Consider the following 10,121-nt stretch of genomic DNA (forward strand, 5'->3'; position numbering starts at 1 on the left):
ACATGGCAATGACTTATTTCTTGACTTTTATCTCTTGCTCTAGTTAATGCAAATAGGTTTTTTACACTTATGGGAATGGAACCCTGACCACCCGTCTAGTGGCAACCTTTGGGGCTTACGCAAAGAATTGCCTTTTTCCATTGACTTTTAATGAGTGAGATATACCTCGAAGATATATAAAAACCTATCTCTCATAAAAAGCATCAAAACTCACGTGCATCAGATTTGTATATAAACGACTCCCTTACCTCCCTCTCTCTCACACACTCATATACAGAGGGAGAGACAGTCGGTTTACCATGCTCCTCCCCGTCCTCACCACCATCTCTCTCCCCTTCACCCTCCTCTTCCTCCTCCTCATCCCCACCACCCTCTCTCTGAACGCCACCCAACCCGTCACCCCAGCCAAGGCCTGCAATGTCACCACTAATCCCGACTTCTGCAAGTCTGTCCTCCCCCGCCAGGGCAAGTCCAACCTCTATGGCTACGGTCGATATCTCGTCAAGAGGTCCCTGGCTCAGTCCGCTACCTTCTCCTCCCTCATGGACCAAACCATAAGGGACAACGCCACCCTGCCCCCGGAAGCCATGGGTGCACTCAACGACTGCTTGTTCCTCTCCCAACTCAACAACGACTTCTTGTTCTCGTCCCTCACCACCCTCAACTCTAACGGCACCACCAACCTCACCGACGTCCAGGGAGACAAAGTCCATACCCTTTTGAGTGCCATAATCACAAACCAACAGACGTGCTTCGACGGGCTCAGACAAGCCCAGTTCTTGCGCCGCAACAATATCCTTTACACCCCGCTCGTCAACGGTACCAAGCTTTATAGCGTCTCCCTCGCCATGTTCGCCCACTCCTGGTTCCCCCAAAACAAGACCGACAATGCTACCGAACCGGTGAGCCGGCAACTCTTCGACAAGCTTGGAGCAGGCCCGGAGGGTATGCCCTACTGGGTGAACCAGGACCTCTTCGGGTCGAGCCGGAGGAAGGTGCTGGAGGGGGACGCCGTGCTCATGAACGACGTGGTGATCGTCAACCAGGACGGTAGCGGCGACTTCGCCACCATCGGCGAAGCTGTCGCCTCTGCACCGAACAACACCAGCCCCAACGATGGGTACTTCTTAATCTACGTGACTGCCGGCGTCTACCAGGAGTATGTTTCGATAGACAAGAAGAAGAAGAACATACTGATGCTGGGGGACGGCATCAACCAGACCGTCATCACAGGAAACCATAGCGTGGGGGATGGCTGGACCACCTTCAACTCTGCTACTCTTAGTAAGCTCTATATATTATATACAAGTCTCGCATGAATGAGTGATGCAATCAGATCAGGTACAATATCTCCAAGAGATTGTTATATTGAAAATTGATGACATACGTCAACACCACCGAACAGGGAGGAGAAGGATTTGTTAACAGTCAAAGGAAAAAAGTATCACTCTATCCACTCCCAATTATGGTGATACTTTGTGGTCAACGTTATCACGAAAAATCATGATATCGAATGATGACCCCACACGTGTCCTAGTTAACGGCGACAGTGTGAATGGTTTTTCCCGTTGACTGTTAGCAAGATCGTCACGGTGGACACATGCGCAGAGGGTTCAATATCACTGATTTTTGGTGGTATTGAAAATGACCCGATATCCCCATCTCAATGGGTTCCCCCATCGTATGATATCCGAGAGCTCCAAACACATGCTAATTAAAACGTCGTCCCTTGAGAGATAAGCATCCAAGTGAATTGAGGGAGGTCAGGAAGATCCAAAAAAATCGATTTTCTTGTAGTCTTTGAATTTATAGTGTTTGATTGATCAATGTGTGATATTTGGAATCATCGTTACTAATGAAATTAAAATTCTTTCTTGACTAGAATCCGTTACTTAACAAAAATAGATCTTGGTACCTTTCTAAAAAGACCGATCCTTTTGTTTACCAACCTCATATTGTGTAACCAATTCAAATTCTCTCTTGACAAGTTGCTAATACCGCATTTCGGGACCAACAAAACAGCAAAATAAACATTCTGCTACATTTAGTTTATGCTCTCCTTCGGCGAGATGTTAAATAAAACTAAAAAATAAAATAAACGCCTGGCCATTTTCCCATCGGCTTGGAAATGACCAAATATGGTTTTTTTTTCTTCTAAAAAACAAATTTCCAGCCATTTTCGACCTGCGAATGGCCGGCATAGTACCACTAGAACGTGAGTTGCAGCTATTTTCCGGCCAGTTGCTGGCCGGAAATGGCTGCTATGTGGATTGCTCGGGAAATAGATGGGGAAGAGGGCAAGGCCCTTCCTAGGCCTGATAAGCTGGGCTTTTGGAGTGAGAATCTGCCCAAGGGAGCAATCTTTAGCATCCAAACGAAGCATAAACTCAGTTCAGCTTCCCCTCTATAGGGGCGCTTCCGGTAACTACGGTTTACACAACCGAGATTACACCATCAGCTTCTATTTTACATGCATAAACACACACATACACATGCGCAAGTGCGAAACAGGAATCATCCTTGTCCTCAAAAGTTGGGCTAGTAAAAAAAAACTTGAATGTCTTAAACATCAAAATTTAGTGTAATATATAAGTAAAACCACATAAAATCATGAAAAAAACTAATCTACCCTTGCCCCTTACTGAATAACATCACCACCAATTTACCAAGAAATGCTTAAGATAGAAATCTAATAAAAAAACTTGCATATTTTTATCAGAAATTTAATGCAACATCCGTCGTTGTGATTTTTCTCCCACTAAAAATGAACATTTTGAATATAAAAAGTACTAGAATATGGATTTTTGACCCACCAATATAGTCCGAAGAGCGGATGTTAATTTGAACGTCACTTGGGAATTGACTGTGAGAGTGAGGCCCATACATATATATCCTCCATCAGATGATGTGCGGTGGGGACTGAATATATCAAGAATCGGTTACATATGACCTGATCTGCTCTCTGTTCAAACACACCAGTGACGTTCAAGGCCGAGAATGTGTAAGATTTCCTACCTTTCCCAAGAGGTCCTTGACCTCTTTGCGTCCAAGCACACTTTTGTCTAGGTGTTTGAGTGGGGGTGTTTGATTCACGGATAGCCATGGACAAGGACACCATGTTCTATCCTGTCTGTGGACAGCCTTGGACAAAATGTGTCCAGTCCATCTGTGTGTTCCAGGAGAGAATGTGGAACTCCCCCTGACAACAAAACGTGTCCCAAAGGGATGCATGGGATACGGTGTGGTGCCCATCCGTGTGTCCCATGTTTGCGTGAGTGTGCGGACCCAACGCATTGCACGGATGGTGGACACTGCAGTCGTGCAATCAAAACACACCCTGAAGTCACAAAAAGTGTAACAATTCTGTCACATTCCAAGAAGTCCTAGGCCATGGATACATCCGAGCACACTTTAAAATGATACCGATTATTTACTCATAAAGAGCTAAGGGGTGTTTGAAATGCGGGGCAAAACCCACTAGGGTACAAAGCGGTCCTCCATGGTACTGGATTGTCCTGCGTTTGCGAAACGCAAGCAACTATATGGCCCCCAGCTTGGTGTCCAACTCTGGTGTCCCTGATGCGGATGTCTGGGTGGCTTGCGTCCAAGGTTGAAAGAACAGGATTTGAACCTAGTTATCACATACCAGACCATGTTATTGTAGGGAAGGGTATGTGAACAATACAGAAATGAGCTTTTCACGTACTAATCTGATCAATTCATTTTATGATGAAGTGATACAATTAATTTGCTTGTTTGTTGTGCAGTTGTAGTTGGACAAGGCTTTGTGGCAATTGGGATAACAGTTCGGAACACAGCTGGGCCTGCAAAGGGCCAAGCAGTTGCAGTAAGGAACGGTGCGGACCTCTCCACATTCTATCAGTGTAGCTTTGACGGGTACCAAGACACACTCTACACTCACTCCCTGCGCCAGTTCTACAGAGAATGCGATATCTACGGGACCGTCGACTTCATCTTCGGCAACGCAGCCGTGGTTTTCCAATACTGCAACATCTATGCTAGGCTACCAAGAAGCGGCCAGGCCAACATGCTCACAGCTCAAGGCAGGACAGACCCGAATCAGAACACAGGCACCTCTATAATAAACAGCAACATCTTGGCCACCCCTGACCTCGCCGCTAACAATCGGGTCCAGTCTTACCTTGGTAGGCCATGGAAGGATTACTCAAGAACAGTATACATGCGTTCCTTCATTGATAGCTTGATCAATCCTGCTGGCTGGTCTGTTTGGTCAGGTGATTTTGCTCTGAGCACACTGTATTACGGGGAGTATGACAATAGTGGCCCCGGTGCAGACACTAGCAAGAGGGTTCAGTGGCCTGGGTACCATATTATGACTCTGAATGATACCACCAACTTCACTGTGGTCAACTTTGTGCAAGGGGATGTGTGGTTGCCAGCCACATCTGTGCCCTTCTCAATGGGGCTGCATTGAGTGAGAAGAAAGGTTGATTACAAATTGGAGGTTGGGATGATCAATAAAAGCACATTCTTCTAAGTCAGTGAGATTAGTCATAGTCACTTTGTTTAATTACCAACTAGCAGGAAGAGCACCAATGGAGCATAACAATGTCAAACAAAATAAAGCTATGTTCCTTTTTCTTTCTAGTTTAACCCCAACAGCTAGTATTTTATTGTCGACTAGTTCTTCTATGATATTTTCTAAACCAGACTACTTGTACTTATTTGAACATTGTACTTTCTTATTGGCTTCAAGCCAATTGTTTGAGCATGCAATTCAACTTCAGTTGGGAGAAGAAGGAAGTCTCCTGGAATTTTTTCATTTAGAGAGAAGATGGGGTTTGACTTTAGCATTTACTTCTTTTGCAAGCGACCAGTGACAGTTAATTATGTCCTACTTGCATTGGCATACAATGGAAAATAGTTGCTGTTATTTTTTCGAGATTTAAGCTTATACTTTAATGCAAAACAAGAAAACAAGAGATTGTCTCTCTTTATTTCTTTTTTTTGACAGGCAAGCTGGGGTTAGGCAGACGAGAGGGTGTTGAGTGTGCACCCCCGGAACACGCACTGTAGCTACAATGCGTTTTCCGGGGTCCCCACTGAACGCCGCATGACGCTCAATAGGGTGTACCGGGGAGCCATACAGTGCACTGTAGCTACATGTTCCTATAACCTGCCTGCTAGGCAGACCCCTACCAGATATCTCTTAAGCCCCATGACAGAGGGTTTCAAACCTGGGCCTTTAGCTTGGCACAGGACCCCGCTTACCACATGGGATACCACCTCGGTGGTAAGAGATTGTCTCTCTTACTAAGAAATTTCAAGTTGAAGATTGGTAATTAAAATTATTGTATTTCTTTGTCTACTAGTCGGTGCAGAGATTTCATTTTAATGTGGTAAAGTGAAAAAAATGACCCTATTAGGTCCATTATTTTATTTTATTTTTGATGACGAAAAACCCTCTGAAAATAAGGTCACTTAATGGGCCAGCTCCCTTGCCAGGTAAGACTCACATGTTATCAACACCCAAGCCCTTAGAGAGCTCACCGGTTAAAGGCACCAGCACAGCCCGTGAGAGCCGAACTTAGGATGAAGCGGTCAGCACCTTCCCTCCAAGACCTCTGCCACTTGGGAGACCCGAGTAGCACATTAGGCCCATTAGTCATTTAGTAAAAAAAAACTGACCCCATTAAGCCCACTTGACCAAATTGGTTGCTCAGCCTTCAGACCAAAACATAGAATTTGTAGGGGTCTCTAGTAATTCAAGGGGCTTAAAAATCAGGTCCTATCTGATCTGCAACCTAAACACTGCACCTGGCAGTAGTCAAGGTCGGTTGGGCCTGGTAGGTTGGTCAGCCTTACCGCTTACCCAGGCTAATGGTGCCGCTAGCCCCTTCAGTTCTATAAAGCCAAAACCCAATTTGGAGAGACACGTCGGTTGGGCCTGGAATGTTTCCTACCAAGAAAAAGTTTATTTTTACACTCCACAACACCCATCTCACCGCATCTCACCACCACCACCACCGCCCACCATCTACCATCCTCCTCCTCCCCTCTCTCATTTTTTCACATTTTTCAACTCTGTTTTTCTCATACTACACAAACAAGCAAACAACTTTCTTTTAAAAAACTTTTCATATAAAAAACTCACATAGGCAAAACTTTTTTTTCCTATGAGAGTTTTTCTCTCTTCTAAACGTGCCCTTAGCGAGTTAGTTCAGTTAACCAAGCACATTTTTGAAGTAAACATGGAAAAAGCCTCACCCAGTTTAGGGTGGGGTCTGGACCTAACAGAACCCACATTAGGTTCCCGAGTATTAGGTGACCCTCTGACCTCAATCAGAACCGTTTATATCCCATGTTGCACTTGCCATCTAATTGAGTTTCGGGATGAACAATTTCTTACGATCGAGAACATAGCACATGTAAACAACACTACGCTCTAAATGCGGATCTTCCATAGGGTTGGCGCAGTGGGGTTAGATCAAGGCTCGGAGGAGGACTGAAGTTCAAATCTTGCGGGCATCATATCCTCTTTCATAAGCCGAAACTCAGAATAGGCCGTAAGGAGAAGGGTCTTATCCTCAGAATTTTTATGCAGTCACGATGTTGACCATATCTCTCGGGCCCTTTGTTCTGTTAGGTCCCATTAGGACCTTCAAAAAATTGTACTATCAAGTATTTTTTGCCTGATCTGAACGGTTAAATGTGTTTGTCAATATTGTTTACTTAACAGACTAAGATTTTTTATTCTCATATTTATATTTTAAAGAAGTAAAAAAAACTAAAATTTGATAATAAAATATTTATATTTTTACATCAAATCAATTCGAAAAAAAGTTTGTTTCATACTAAATAAGTAATGATAAACACATATATCGGTTCAAATAGAGTAAAAAATACTTGAAAATATAATTTTTAGAGGGTCCTAACCAGACTTAACCGAAAAAGGGTATGACCATCCCCTTAGGGTATGTTTGATCATTTGTTTAGGGTTGGACAAAATGAACAAAAAGAACAAAACAGACAAATGGTAAGTTTGATCTTGGCACCTCTGTCAAGGAGAAAATTTTGAATAACTAAAAGCATTACTCAAATCATTTTCATCACCAGGTGCTGCTCACAGACTTGGCGCTTGAACTGAATAGTTGAGTGCTTACTCTTGGGCCTTCAGATAGCATTTAGGTAAAGGAAGCGAGTCATCTGGCTAAGGTTTCTGAAATGTTTATGGTTGGCAAGAATGGCTGACAATGCTCTAGCATTAGTGGAGCTTGTAAATCAAGAATTACTTGAACAAGGCACTCACATAGGACAATACTATTTGTGGAGGTTGCACATTATTGTTACTAGTATGTGCTATAAAAGGTATTATGGCTGACGATGAGGCGATTCACTTGTGGCACTGTAACGCCTCCAAAATTTGAACTCAAAATTTGAGAATATTTTTTTTACAACAGCGAAAACAACTAATACTATGAGGTTAAGCATTCCAGAACATTACAGTGGAGAGCAAGCCAAAACGTTTATTGCATTTCACTATCAATGAATAATAACATCAGAGTCTTAATGACATAAAAATGAACTCAAACTATCCCGAGAACAGTAAATCCAAAATCTCGATCAAAGCCTCATCCCGCAGCTGCTCATAAACTCTACTTTTCACCTGAAAAATGATAAATTTATAAGAATTAGACTACATCAGTCTAAGTAGAAAATACTATAATTTTTCTTGCAGGTATCACTACAAGAAAAACATAGATTAGCGACGGATGCTATCCATTGCTAATTCATCGCTAAACAGATTTAGCGACGGATAATGTCCGTCGCATAATCTTGGTCACTAATTAGCGATAGAACTGATATGTCGCTACTTTCGTCGCTAATTTGCAATGGATTAGTGACAGACATGATTCGTCGCGAGTCCATCGCTAAATAAGCATTGATTTGGGTTTGCGATGGTTTATATTCCGTCGCTAAAATAGCGATGAAATTATCGACAGAATATTATCCATCGCTAATCCATCACAAAATTTAAAAAAAAAAATTTTAAAAAAGAGCCCTGAGGTGTGCGCCTCATATGCCTTGAGGCACACACCTCGAGGCAAGGTGCGCCTTAAGCTGAGGCGTATACACTAATGGCAAGATATAGGCTATGTTTGCTTGATTTCTCTGTTTCATCATCAGGCATGGTTGATCCAGAAAACTCACCCTGACAACCTTGCAGTGGTTCTCAAAGGACCAGTGCTAGGGAATCTCAAGAGTTCCAACTCTAAAATTCATCTATATAACCAGTAGTAAATGAGAAAGGGATTTCAAAACATGTAATTGTGTTTCCTTCAACAAAGAATGGTCTACCTGTGACCAAGCGAAGCAAGAGGGTCATCCCTTGAAATTTATCCCTTTTGTATCACAAAGTTCAAATAAACTCTTACCATTTTTGTATGGTGGAGCTAGGACTTCTTGCAGAAGTATGGTATAAGGCAATCAATAGTTGAGAGCTTGAACATATCATATTAGAAACCCAAAACTCTTACCATTTTTTAAAATATAAACAGACAAATCATGAATCTAATCATCTGATATATTTGACAAGAAAAAAAACTTATGTCCAAACTCCAAATACATAAAACAAAGTACTAAGTATTATCTTTTAACATTGTTATCTTTTAACATTGTCATCAAGTTTAGATTTGTTCAAGATAATGCATAAAAGTACTTATGCTCTGAAAAGGATGGTCTTCAAGCAGAAAGTCTCCTTAAACCAGAGACTAATGGAACTAAGCAAAACTTGCTACATAACGCTTGCATAACCTGTGTTTGAATTGTAATTGAGATACTGATTCTTCACTTCTGAATGAGATAGTCGTTCTTGACAAATTTGCAAAAGGGACACCATAGTCTGAAGACTACGGGCCACATGGAGATAGTATACATAAACACGACAGGGAAAACAACACAAAACTTTGGCTGTCATATTTTGTGGTACTTCTGCCATTGTTCAAAATTTTGATTTTTGAAAACTCTAGATTTGTTTTCTTCAAACCACTAGTACAGTGACCAGCTTCAAAATTTTGAATGAGACCAACCACCCATAAACATCAGATAGTAATGTTTATACCAAATGGCAGCTTCTGTTGCCAAAGAGTTTCTGCACAATGAACATAAACAAGAAATATCATGATGTTGCAATGGACCCTAACAAGTAGCTCTTTAAACTATGTTCTGAAGCTCCATTGATAAAACTGCAACTAATATTTGATTCAGAAACGTCTGAATTCCTTGAACCAAGCTTCTTTGATTTTGCAATCAAAGAACAGAAACAAAAGCCTAAATAGATTGCACAACATATCTAAAGAAAAAAATTGAGAACAGATTTTTCATAACTATAATGAGCTAAAATATTGGGGCACAACTTCATATGATAATAGGGAGTTCTCCCGCCAAATCAGAAAAAAATAGAACTCAATAGCAGAAGCCAATGGCTCAACGAATAATACTGTGAATTAAAAGCAAAAACTACAAACTATAAATTGATAATATTAAGGGAAATCCAAATGATTGCACATGTTAAAAGAATAATCAACAAGGAATTCATCTGCATCACAAGCATCATTTCAAGTCTACAATAACAATAGAAACAACATCAGCCATTCCCATACCACATGCAATGCAAATAAAGGAAAAGAAGGAAAAAAATAGTTAAACATCTAAACCCTCAACAGGAGCAAGATACATTTGGCGAAAAAGAATTCTCAACTGCTATATCACTTAGAACAATTATCATGGAAGTTTCTCTATAATTTCCATATTCGTTTGGCGGTCGATGAAACACTCTTTGGCACTTTCCTACTCTTCTTGACTGAACTCATCCTCTACTTCATTTTCTTAGACTTGGGAGACTCCTTTATTACACGAATTGGTCTAGGAGGTATCCCTTTCTTAAGGGCACTGCCTCTCGGCGTCACTCATGGAGGCAACCACAAGCTTTGCATAGGCAAGGGACTGTGTGGCTTCCAAACCAACTTATTCTTCATAGAAAATCTCACTTTCTTTGTGCTTTTCTCCCCACTCTTCTCAGTGGCACTCATGTTAATTCTTAGTGAAACCGGGCTATAGTTGACATTCTCACTACCACT

At 41.7% G+C, this 10,121-nt stretch overlaps 1 pseudogene; it reads left to right on the forward strand.

Annotated features, from left to right (window-relative positions):
• The first annotated feature begins 299 nt into the window (after nucleotides 1-299).
• On the forward strand, nucleotides 300-4,456 carry LOC149846171 (pectinesterase pseudogene; annotated as a pseudogene).
• Nucleotides 4,457-10,121: the final 5,665 nt, after the last annotated feature.

The sequence above is a fragment of the Nuphar pumila genome, chromosome 2 (assembly GCF_984573655.1).
Source record: "Nuphar pumila chromosome 2, dmNupPumi1.hap1.1, whole genome shotgun sequence".
NCBI lineage: Eukaryota > Viridiplantae > Streptophyta > Magnoliopsida > Nymphaeales > Nymphaeaceae > Nuphar > Nuphar pumila.